The following is a 12,344-nucleotide window of genomic DNA, read 5'->3' on the forward strand; positions in this document are numbered from 1 at the left end:
ATCATTATGTGAAATATTATTACACACACATATGCACTCAGTTTATTAAGTACACCACCCAGTTCACGAAAGTGGTTCGCTCCTACAGACAGCATCTCGGAACGCACAACTCGTCAGTCCTTGTCAAAGATGGGCTATTACAGCAGATCACCACACCAGGTTCCACTCCTATCAGCTAAAAACGAGAAGAAGCGGCTCCAGTGGACACACGATCACCAACACTGGACAATTGAGAAGTGGAAAAACATTGCCTTGTCTAACAAATCCCGGTTCCTGTTTCATCGTGCTGATGGCAGAGTCAGGATTTGTCATAAGCAGCATGAGTCCATGGCCCCATCCTGCCTGGTGTCAACGGTACAGGCTGGTGGTGGTGGTGTAATGGTGCGAGGAATGTTTTCCTGGCACACGTTAGGTCACTTGATACCAACTGAGCAAAGTTTCCATGCCCCGGAGAATTCAGGCTGTTCTGGAGGCATCTAGTACCGGGTCTTAACCGGTACTAGATGGGTATACATAATAAACTGGCCATTGAGTGATATACAGTATAATAAATACGATTCTAACTAAACTTTCATATTAACAATCAAAATGACTTAAAAATGCAGTACGCAGCATCAAAAACATGTCTCAGCAAAATGGAATTCCAGCTTGATAAAGCAAATGCATTCAAAGGGACATTAACCCGCAAATTACAAAGGAAAATGCATTTAGATCCACCTTTACTTGTTGTTAATGAAGTCCATTCGTCTGTCCGTCAAGGTGAAACTCTCGGTGGCAGTGTTGTAGAAGTCATAGCAAAATACCATGACCATTAGTTTATTCTGCAGGCACACAGCAGGCCCACGGTTGTGTGAGAGATGCATCCTCAAGGCCTCCTTTGGTTCCATTTTCACACTGACACAAAAAGTCACACACAAAAACAGTAGCTGGTAGTACAGTTCTCCTTCAGATAGGTAGGCAGCTCCATCCATTAGGGCTGTGTTTCCCCAACAGTACATATTTTTGTTGTAGCACCAGAAAAGCACACCGGATTCAACTAATTATCAAGCCCTTGACAAGTTGAATCATGTGTTTTTGTCTGTTGGGGGTACTCGAGGACAGGAGTTGGGATACTGCATTAGGGCATCTAGCCGGTCGGTCGTCAAATCATGTTATTTTTCACATGCTTGAAGTTCTGATTGCAACTTCTCTATTTTGTGCACTGATAACCTCTGGGACTTCACAATCGTATCAAGCATGTTCAACGCTCGTTTGCAGTGTCGCAATTTTCTCAAGCAAAAAAACAACAAGCTCTAGAATGAACAACTTCTTAGATTTTTTCTTATGCATGCCAACATATTGACGGTAACGAAGAATTTCCTCTCTAGTCGAATTAAACGTAAGACCATTCCTGACTTTTTTGATCAAATCATGAATATATGATTGCAATAACTCATAAATATATATTGATTGCATATTCTTCGTCATGCATCTTTTGTTATATATCAGGGAATCTAATGGAACTCCAAATGATCGGTAAAATATACCATGTCAGTGTCGCCATTAACTGCGGTGGACAGTAATATTTTATATGTGAATATGCAGTGTATTCTATATAAAGTTAATTTGAAAAGACCCAATTACTTTTTCCATATTTTGTTACGTAAAATGAATTAAATAGTTTTTCCCCCTCAACAAACAACACACCCCATAATGACAAAGCAAAAACAGATTTTTTGAAATTTTAGCAATTGTATAAAGAACAAAAATGGAAATATCCAAGTTACATAAGTATTCAGACCCTTTACTCAGTACTTTGTTAAAGCAGCTTTGGCATCGATTACAAACCCCAAGACTTATTGGGTATGACGCTACAAGCTTGGCACACCTGTATTTGGGGAGTTTCTCCTATTCTTCTCTGCAGATCCTCTAAAGCTCTGTCAAGTGGTATGGGGAGCGTTGCTGCACAGCTATTTTCAGGTCTCTCCAGAGATGTTTGATCGGGTTCAAGTCCGGGCTCTGGCTGGGCCACTCAAGGACATTCAGAGACTAGTCCCGAAGCCACTCATGCGTTGTCTTGGCTGTGTGCTTAGGGTCGTTGTCCTGTTGAAAGGTGAACCTTCACCCCAGTCTGAGGTCCTGAGCACTCTGGAGCAGGTTTTCATCAAGGATCTCTATTTACTTTGCTCCGTTCATCTTTCCCTCAATCCTGACTAGTGTCCCAGTCCATGCCGCTGAAAAACATCCCCACAGCATTATGATGTCGCCACTATGCTTCAATGTAGAAATGGTACCAGGTTTCCTCCAGGCATTCAGGCCAAAGTGTTCAATATTGGTTTTCACATGGTCTGAGAGTCCTTTAGGTGCCTTTTGGCAAACTCCAAGCGGGCTGTCATGTGCTTTTTACTGAGGAGTGGCTTCAGGCTGGCCACTCTACCATAAAGGCCTGATTGGTAGAGTGCTGCAGAGATGGTTGTCCTACAGGAAGGTTTTCCCATCTCCACAGAGGAACTCTGGAGCTCAGTCAGAGTGACCATTGGGCTCTTAGTCACCTCCCTGACCAAGTCCCTTCACCCTCGATTTCTCAGTTTGGCCGGGCTGCCAGCTCTAGGAAGAGTCTTGGTGGTTCCTAACTTCTTCCATTTAAGAATTATGGAGGTCACTGTGTTCTTGGGGACCTTCAATGATACAGAAATTTGTTGGTACGCTTCCCCAGATTTGTGCCTCGACACAATCCTGTCTTTGAGCTCTATGGACAATTCATTCAAACTCAACATTTCTCAAAAACTGTTTTTGCTTTGTCATTATAGGGTATTGTGTCTAGATTGAGGGGGAAATGATTTAATACATTTTTAAGTAAGGCCGTCTCGGGACATTGGTTTGATTAATGTGACGACTGCTGTTTATCGAATGATTAAAACTTTATAATTAGAGTGATTAAATGAATGAGGTAATTATTAACTCAGTAACCTGGGCACCATGGGAAAGTTTGGCTTTATTGAGTTTCTATATCCCAAACTAACTCAAAGAATACCAGAATATCGATTTTACAACAGTCGCTTATTAATTCATTTCCTCTACAGTCTCATTCTGAACGTCGCATAATCCTGGAAACTGCACAAACCCGAGTGCCATTAAAATTAGTCCGTACCACACCAATTGAGTTGATTATTTATTTAACAAGCTAAAATTGCAATAAAAGATACACCTACACACAGACTAGGCTATTGATTAGAACTTAATACAATGAAACAGGTCCTTAGCGGGCCAACAAAATATGACACAAGTTACACAAAATGGCGATTTCAAAAGAGAGAGAAAGAGAGAGTGCACAAGAGAAAAGCAGACTTGGCTACATTTGTAAACTTTGCTTATTTGAACCCTAACCTTGCCCCGAACTGCCGCTCTTATGGGTCAGAATAAAATTATGCAATTACGTGTCGAAGGTTTCCGATGGAGTGGTCTCTTCGTGGACCAGGTTCGCCTTCTCCTCTGATGACGGCACTTCTTTGGTAACTGGGTGTAACTCTCTGATTGTCCTCACAATGTCAGTGTTCTTTGTCTTAGTGGTCTGTTTCCTCGCCCTTGTTCTGAAAGAGGGGTCTTTGGAGGACGGCTAATCAGCCGTATAGGTAGTTCCAGCGTGGGAATGAAAGCAGTGTAGACACACAATTCCTTGGAGAGAATAACCGGGTGGTCCTGCCTGCTTGAATTCACCCTCTTAGACACGGCTACTCATCCGTAGCATAGATTGTTTAAAGGTTCCTTTGTCTTCTTCAACTTCGTGTTGCGTTTTGGGGTTACAACTAATTGGACCTTGGATGCAGCTCATGGTCACCTAGTTATAATGTTAATTCTTAACTCACATGTTTTATACCCTCGGGACAGAAATGGCCGTTTCTGTCTTTAGGGCAAGTTCTCTGGGCGAAACTAGTTACGAGGCAAGGTCTGGATTTTACTCAGATCCAATTTGGACAACTAACTTCACATGATCTGGACATTTTCCACACAACGTACACCGCCGTTGTTCGGGGTCTGGGGTCACTTAGAAATGTCCTTGTTTTTGAAAGAAAGTTTTTTTTTTTGTCCATTAAAATAACATAAAATGTTGTAAATGACTATTGTAGCTGGTAAGGGCAGATTTTTTAAATGGAATATCTACATACTGTAGGCGTACAGAGGCCCGTTATTAGCAACCATCACTCCTGTGTTCCAATGGCACGTTGTGTTAGCTAATCGAAGTTTATCATTTGAAAAGGCTAATTGATCATTAGAAAACCCTTTTGCAATTATGTTAGCACAACTGAAAACTATTGTTCTGATTAAAGAAGCAATAAAGCTGGCCTTCTTTAGACTAGTTGAGTATCTGGAACATCAGCATTTGTGGGTTCGATTACAGGCTGAAAATGGCTAGAAACAAAGTGCTTTCTTCTGAAACTCGTCAGTCTATTCTTGTTATGAGAAATTAAGGCTATTCCATGCGAGAAATTGCCAAGAAACTGCGTACTACTCCTTTCACAGAACAGCGCAAACTGTCTCTAACCAGAATAGAAATAGGAGTGGGAGGCCCCGGTGCTCAACTGAGCAAGTACATTAGAGTGTCTAGTTTGAGAAACAGATGCCTCACCTCAACTGGCAGCTTCATTAAATAGTACCCTGCAAAACACCAGTCTCAACGTCAACAGTAAAGAAGCAACTCCGGGATGCTGGCCTTCTAGGCAGAGTTTCTCTGTCCAGTGTCTGTTCTTTTTCCCACCTTAATCTTTTCTTTTCATTGGCCAGTCTGAGATATGGATTTTTCATTGAACTCTGCCCATTACAATCTAAGCAAGAATCGGAGTGCATGATTTGTCACCCGTATTTAAAGACGTGACTAAAACAGTAAATAAATAAACAATTACCACACAAAACATTTTCTCACAGTGATTTATTGATACAAGTGGCACGTGCAGCAGTCAATCACGTGACCTCTCACTCCCACCCTGAGCCATTCAATTTTGTTGTTTATGTATGTAGCTATTGAGCTAAGCTGTAGCATTAGAAATATCTTTCAAAAGGAGGCAACTCACAAATGCAGAAATTCTGGAGATTTTTATAAATTCTGACAATGAGTCTGAGTATGAAAGTCAGGAATCAGATTCTGACAGTGACAGTGAAGAGAAGCCCCCCAACCTTGTAGCCATTGAGAACCCTGAATTTGAGGACCCCTTGTCCACTGACGAAGTCCCAGTTCCATTTGAAGATGCTGGTGGTGATGGAGGCAGACCGACCGTGGATGCAGTGCCCGAGTTCTGTGGTAGTGTCACACCCTGATCTGTTTCACCTGTCCTTGTGATTGTCTCCACCCCCTACAGTTGTCGCCCATCTTCCCTATTACCCTCAGTGTATTTAAACCTGTGTTCTCTGTTTGTCTGTTGCCAGTTCGTCTTGTCTTGTCAAGCTTACCAGTGTGTTTTTCAGTTCCTGTTTTTCCTAGTCTCTGTTTTTTCTAGTCCTGCCGGTTTTGACCTCTTGCCTGCCCTGACACTAAGCCCGCCTGCTTGACCATTCAGCCTGCCCTGACCTCGAGCCTGCCTCCCGCCCTGTACCGTTTAGACTCTGACCTGGTTTAAGAACTTTTGCCTGCCCCTTGTTGTACAATAAATATCAGAGACTCGAACCATCTGCCTCCTATGTCTGTATCTTGGTCTCGCCCTGTCTCGTTATAGGAAGCTGGAAGGCCGCCAGCCATTTCACCCTTCCTGGCCCTGCTGTTTGCTTTGATGAGTCCCAGTCTGGAGTGCAATACTCCTTGCCATTTCCAACTGAGGCAGAGTGCTTGAAGTTGTTTCTGACAGAGGAGCTGGTGGGAGACATAGTAGAGGAGACCAATTGCTATGCCCTGGAGCTACAAGAGAAGACAGAGCCAGAAGTGAGGGGGAAACTCCCTAAATGGGTGACAACCACAATTAGTGAAATGTATACCTTCCTGGTGACAGTCCTTCTCATGGGAATAGTAGATCAAAACTCCCTAAGAGAATACTGGAGCACAGATCCTATGTTTGCAACTCCCTTCTTTGCCACCCTCTTTTCCCAAGACCGCTTCCTAGTTCTGCTGCGATGCTTGCATTTTCGTCAACAATGCTACTGCCAACCTAAATGACCTGTTACATAAAATAAGAAATGTTCATACCAGCCTGACTTCAGCATTTGGTCGGGTCTTTGTGCCATACAAGAATCAATGCATCGGTGAGTCCTTGATGTCATGGAAGGGTAGGCTGGCGTTACGTCAATATATTCCCTTCAAAAGGCACAGGGGTCAAGTTCTTTGCCATGTGCGACGTGAAGACAGGATTTGTCCAGGACATTATAGTCTACACAGTGTCCACCAATGACATCCAACATTATGAGGGGTTTGGGGTGTCCGGGTCCACGGTGATGACCATACTGGCTCCTCATCTCGGCAAGGGACACACTTTGTATGTGGACAATTGGTATAGCATCCAGCATCTGCTCTCCAGCAGCACAGGGGCCTGTGGCACAGTCAGGTCGAACAGGAAGGGGATGCCAGCATTCGGATGCAGGAAGATACAGAGAGGGGAGGTGGAGTTCAAGGAGAAAGGTCAACGGCAGTAAAGTGGCATGACAAACGAGACGTCCATGTCCTCTCCACTGATCATACAGCAACTATGTCGGCCACAGGGAAGGTGGACCATCTGACGGGAGAGAGAAAGATGAAACCAGACTGCGTGCTTGACTATAACCTCAAAATGGGGGCAGTGGATAAGGTGGACATGATGAACATATTTTTGGAATGCACTCGGAAAACTACCAAGCTGTAAAAGAATATGTTTTTCTGCTGCCCTCATTGGCCACATAGTTCACAGACAACTAACAGGTGAGATGATTACTGAACAAGGTATTTTTTGTAATTGAACATGCAGTTCACATACAAATCACATACAGTTCCAGTTTGCAATTATGGTGACAATATCTCACCCACCTACCCACTGCCTCATCATCCTCTCCCTTCCCTCACCATCCCCATTCCCTCTCCCCCATAGGTAAAGTAATGACATACCAAAGGTACAGAGAATACCTCATGAGAGAGCTGCTGGAGGATCACCACACTCCTCAGCGCCCATCCACTGGGGGTCGTCCTCCTGCAGACAATCCCCTACGCCTCACTACACGGCATTTTCCCTGCAAAGTGCCTCAAACTGCTGCTCAAGGTAGTCGCACACAGAGGTACTGCAAAGCCTGCCTGTCTGGCACCAGGAGAAGGAAGCAGAGGTTGACAAAGTACATGTGTTTAGCTTGTGATACACCTCTATGTGTTTCACCATGCTTTGGGGAGTATCATATGCTCAAGCACTATTGAGCACATCTACAGCAATTGCTGACTGACATGACAGGTGACTTCACAGGTGACCTTCCATGATACTATGCCTTTAGAGGTGGGGTGGGGGAGGGGAGGGGGGGGGGGGGGGGTGCAGTTTTTGTTCAATCACTGCAGGAATATGAAATATGGGTTATGCATACTCTGTTTTTTTTTCCCTCTAGTAAAACCTTCACCAATACTTGAATAAAATGTGTTTTCTTGCTGTGTTTCCATCCAGTAAAACTGTTAAGGAGTGTACGCTGTCATGCAAAAGCAGTCAATCTTCAGCTCAAAAGATGTCCAGCTCCAGTTCCAGTTATGATATTGGCCAATACTGTTTGTGGTTTCTGACAGTACAGAATAAAGAGGAATTATTAGTAATAAAAATACAACATCGGGATATAGCAATAAAACACTATTACAAAGAAGTAACATAACAACACTGCTAAAAAAATAATATATTGCATTGACAAAATCCCAAATGAGTTATAACAGTAAGAAACAGTAACTGTTGAGTTCCACAAGGGCAGGGCAGAGCAGGGCAGAACAGAGCTATGCTAAATAGGCCAAATGAAAACAGGCCAGGGTAGCTTCCAAATACAACAGACGCTAATACTTCTCTGAGGCAATTAGCATTGTTTTACAGAGCTAATAGAAGAATGTAGCTAGCTACATAAGCACAATTGAATATACCATAAAGTTTATATGAAATTAGTACCTTGCGTGTCCGCGGTTATAAGGAAAACACACAGATATATTATACTCCATACATACAGTGAGCTACAGTAGAAACAACATAACACGACATACAGAAACTATTATAATGTAATAAGGCACTTACTTTGATATAAACGCACACATTTCCAAAGTTATTATCATGTAGTAAACAAAACAACAATGAATGCGAGGTGGGGAACAGACGGAAAATGTGAACATGTGTGTTTTTTAAATTTTATTTAAAAATATATATATATTTCACCTTTATTTAACTAGGTAAGCTAGTTGAGAACAAGTTCTCATTTACAACTGCAACCTGGCCAAGATATAGCAAAGCAGTGTGACTGTCACGCCCTGACCGTAGAGAGCTTTTTATGTCTCTATTTCTGGGTTGGTCAGGGTGTGATTTGGGTGGGCATTCTATGTTCTTTTTCTACTTAGGCGTTACCTAAGTGGGCCGAGCCAGAGGTAGAGCGGGGTCCACGTCCCTCATAGAGCCGCCACCGCTGAGTAATGCCCACCCAGACCCTCCCCTATAGGTTCAGGTTTTGCGGCCGGAGTCCGCACCTTTGGGGGGTACTGTCACGCCCTGACCGTAGAGAGCTTTTAATGTCTCTATTTTTGGGTTGGTCAGGGTGATTTGGGCAGGCATTCTATTTTCTTTTTCTATGTGTTTGTATTTCTTTGTTTTGGCCCGGTATGATTCTCAATCAGGGACAGCTGTCGATCGTTGTCTCTGATTGAGAACCATACTTAGGTAGCCTTTGCCCACCTGTCTTTTGTGGGTAGTTGATTTCTGTTTAGTGTTTTTCACCTTTCAGGACTGTTTCGGTTATTCCCTTTGTTATTTTTGTATTTAGTGTTCAGTGTCAATAAACAAACATTAACACATACCACGCTGTGCTTTGGTCCTCACCTTCTTCCGCCAACAGCCGTTACAGCGACACAAACAACACAGAGTTACACATGGAATAAACAAGCGTACAGTGTGTTCAGGTCCTGTTTTGACTGGAGATGTGCAAATTTCGGCAGACTTGATTTGCAGAAACAATTGGGAAGTGCTTAGGGAAGTTTGTCAGGGTCAGTAATGACAAAAAAATTGTATTGTCCGCAAAAGTGAAATGGCCTACTTTTATGTGAATTAATGAGGAGGAGGAACACACCTCAAGTCAAACTGATGTTAGAAAATAAAAACATGTTGGAAAATAATTTGAAATTGACAAATTCAAACAGCCTATAAATAAAAACAGGTAGCGGGCCTTGGTTTGAGGGCAGGGCGGATTAACTGTCCTGCTGCATTACAATCACATTTTGGAACAGTGAGAGCATTCTGACATCACATGCATAAAGAAACTCACGCTGAGGTAGCAGATGGAGATATTTGGAATTCACGTATGAAAAAAAATAGTCAGGACTAAAAGGCAACTAAATAAATGGGGACATTGTGTTACATGTGATAAATGGCAAAAACACTGTTCCAAGTCCAAGGAAAGTCTTACTGTTAACGATGGCGTTGAAGTCGTGCTTGACCACGCAGTCGTGGGTGAACAGGGAGTACAGGAGGGGACTGAGCATGCAACCCTGAGGGGCCCCCATGTTGAGGAACAGCGTAGCAGATGTGTTGTTGCCTACCCTTACCACCTGGTGGCGGCCCGTCAGGAGGTCCAAAATCCAGTTGCAGATGGAGGTGTTTAGTCCCAGGCTCCTTAGCTTAATGATGAGCTTTGTGGGTACTATGGTGTTGAACGCTGATCTGTAGTCAATGAACAGCATTCTCACATAGGTGTTCCTTTTGTTCAGGTGGGAAAGGGCAGATCTGTGGATCTGTTGGGGCAGTATACGAATTGGACTGCATCTAGGGTTTCTGGGATGATGGTGTTGATGTGAGCCATGACCAGCCTTTCAAAGCACTTCATGGCTACCGACATGAGTGCTATAGGTTACCTTCACTTTCTTGGGCACAGGGACTATGGTGGTCTGCTTGAAACATGTAGATTTTACAGACTCGGTCAGGGAGAGGTTAAAAATGTCAGTGAAGACACTTGGCAGTTGGTCGGCGCATGCTCTGAGTACACGTCCTGGTAATCCGCTTGTCCCCATGGCCTTGTGAATGTTGACCTGTTTAAAGGTCTTGCTCACATAAGCTACGGAGAGCGTGATCACACAGCTGTCCGGAACAGCTGGTGCTCTCATGCATAGTTCAGTGTTGCTTGCCTCGAAGCGAGCATAAAAGGCATTTAGCCCATCTGGTAGGCTTGCATCACTAGGCAGCTCGCAGCTGGGTTACCATTTGTAGTCTGTAATAGTTTGCAAGCCCTGCCACATCTGACGAGCGTCAGAGCTGGTATAGTAGAATTCAATCTTAGTCCTGTATTAATGCTTTGCCTGTTTGATGGTTCGTCTGAAGGCATAGCAAGTTTTGAGGGAGCTTGCAATTGGCATGCTGACTGCAGGAATGTCCACCAGAGCTGTTGACAGAAAATGTCATGTTCATTTCTCTACCATAAGCTGCCTCCAACATTGTTTTGGAGAATTTGGTAGTACGTCCAACCGGCCTCACAACTGCAGACAACGTGTAACCACGCCAGCCCAGGACCTCCACATCCAGCTTCTTCACCTGCGGGATCATATGAGACCAGCCATAAGCTAAGTATTTTAAACTGTATGTAACTGTCTTATGTTGCTGGACCCCATGAAGAGTAGCTGCTGTCTTGGCAGCAGTTAATTGGCATCCATCATAAATCATTTAACAAATAATATGCAATCGTTGTGCAGAAAGGTAACATAACTATTTCATTGGTCCGGAAGACAAGTGATTTCAGTGAGTACAGAATATTAATAAATGGTAAGTGTGTGGTAGGATGCAGTAGTCAGCGCATGGTTCAGCTGTTGGAATAGTCTTGTGGCTTGGGGGTAGAGGCTGGCTTTGAGACAGGTGGTCAGAGACTTGATGTTGACACTCACTGCAGTGGATCCCGCTCCACTGTGCATTGCCTTCTCCAGCCTTTACGACCGGAGGCCTCTTTTAGGTAACATGTAACTTGAATTTGGAACCCCTCATCCGTGGCATCCTGGGTTGCAAGTTTCCTCCGAATGGTTCCTATACACAAAGAAAGAACATTGAGTTACAACTGAATATCACATGGTTTTACACATGAATTTAAGTATTTACTTAAAAGTCAAGAAAAAAAGTGTAACACATTTAATAATATTAAAACTTATTGAGATTAGAGAAATCCTTCCTTTCTCTTGTTTTCAAATGAACTTATGGCTAGATGGCTTGCAGAGAGCTGATAGCAGTCCTCTGAGTTGAGGCAACCCGCCAGAAAAGCAAAAGTGGCCTGCTAAGGGCTTTAAGCGGTCCTCTGAAAAGGGGCTACCCGCCGGAGATGTAAATCACGTCTTCAACGGCAAATGCTGCTCACCCACTGGCGGTAGGAATTACTAACCTTGGGCATAGGGAAAGTGCAACATTTGTGCATACCGGGGTTGGTTTGACTTTGGATAGCCTATCTGTGAGGCTAGACAGGGACCGTCAATAAATTACACAATGTAAATGGGACAATATTTTCATGTTACACACCTTTTAGTCTCAATAAATGCTTTCAATATTTCTATATGAATTTCTACAATTTATAGTTGGTTTCATTTGTAAACATTTTTACCCCCCATTTCTCTCAATTTTGTGATTATGATTTTGTCTCATCACTGCAACTCCCCAACAGGCTCAGGAGAGGCTCAGGTCAAGTCATGCGTCCTCCGAAACATGAATACGCCAAACCTCACTTCTTAACACCCGCCCGCTTTACCAGGAAGCCAGCTGCACCAATGTGTCGGAGTAAACACCGTTCAACTGACGACCGGAGTCAACCTGCATGCTCCCGGCTGGCCACAAGGAGTCGCTAGAGCGCAATGAGCCAAGTAAAGTCCCTCCAGCCAATTGTATGCCGCCCTATAGGACTCCCGGTCACGGCTGGTAATGACACAGCCTGGGATTGGTCTAAAGTTGGCATTCATAGAAAAGTAACTATGCATGAGAATGTTTGTCCTCCATGCAAACTTTAGTCCATGCATATGCAGAATTTCTGGTGGGTGAAGTATTGTTTTGCAAGCAGGTAAGTACATATTTTATGCAAATAGGGGATATGATGACACTCTTACTCATCAAACACAATAACAAGATGCAGCCATTTGCAATTAGTGAGAAGAATGAAAATCTATGTGTTTTATTTTTGGATTAATTAGACATAGGAATCTATTCCTATTCCGCCCACACCTCTAGAGAAAT

General features: G+C 43.5%; 1 long non-coding RNA gene across 4 annotated transcripts in view; it reads right to left on the bottom strand.

Moving 5' to 3' along the window:
- The window catches only part of LOC149984018 (uncharacterized), a 156,758-nt gene that overhangs the window by 31,774 nt on the left and 112,640 nt on the right, over window positions 1-12,344 (bottom strand). The window contains exon 1 of one of the 4 annotated variants that reach the window (XR_016495277.1): window positions 718-3,199. The exons of the other annotated variants lie outside the window; for them this stretch is intronic. This is a non-coding gene — a long non-coding RNA (uncharacterized LOC149984018). Of the gene's footprint in view, window positions 1-717; window positions 3,200-12,344 lie in introns of those variants that run through there. 4 annotated transcript variants of the gene reach the window in all.

This window comes from Oncorhynchus mykiss, chromosome 4 (assembly GCF_057628025.1).
Source record: "Oncorhynchus mykiss isolate SJ-2025 chromosome 4, ASM5762802v1, whole genome shotgun sequence".
Classification (NCBI taxonomy): domain Eukaryota; kingdom Metazoa; phylum Chordata; class Actinopteri; order Salmoniformes; family Salmonidae; genus Oncorhynchus; species Oncorhynchus mykiss.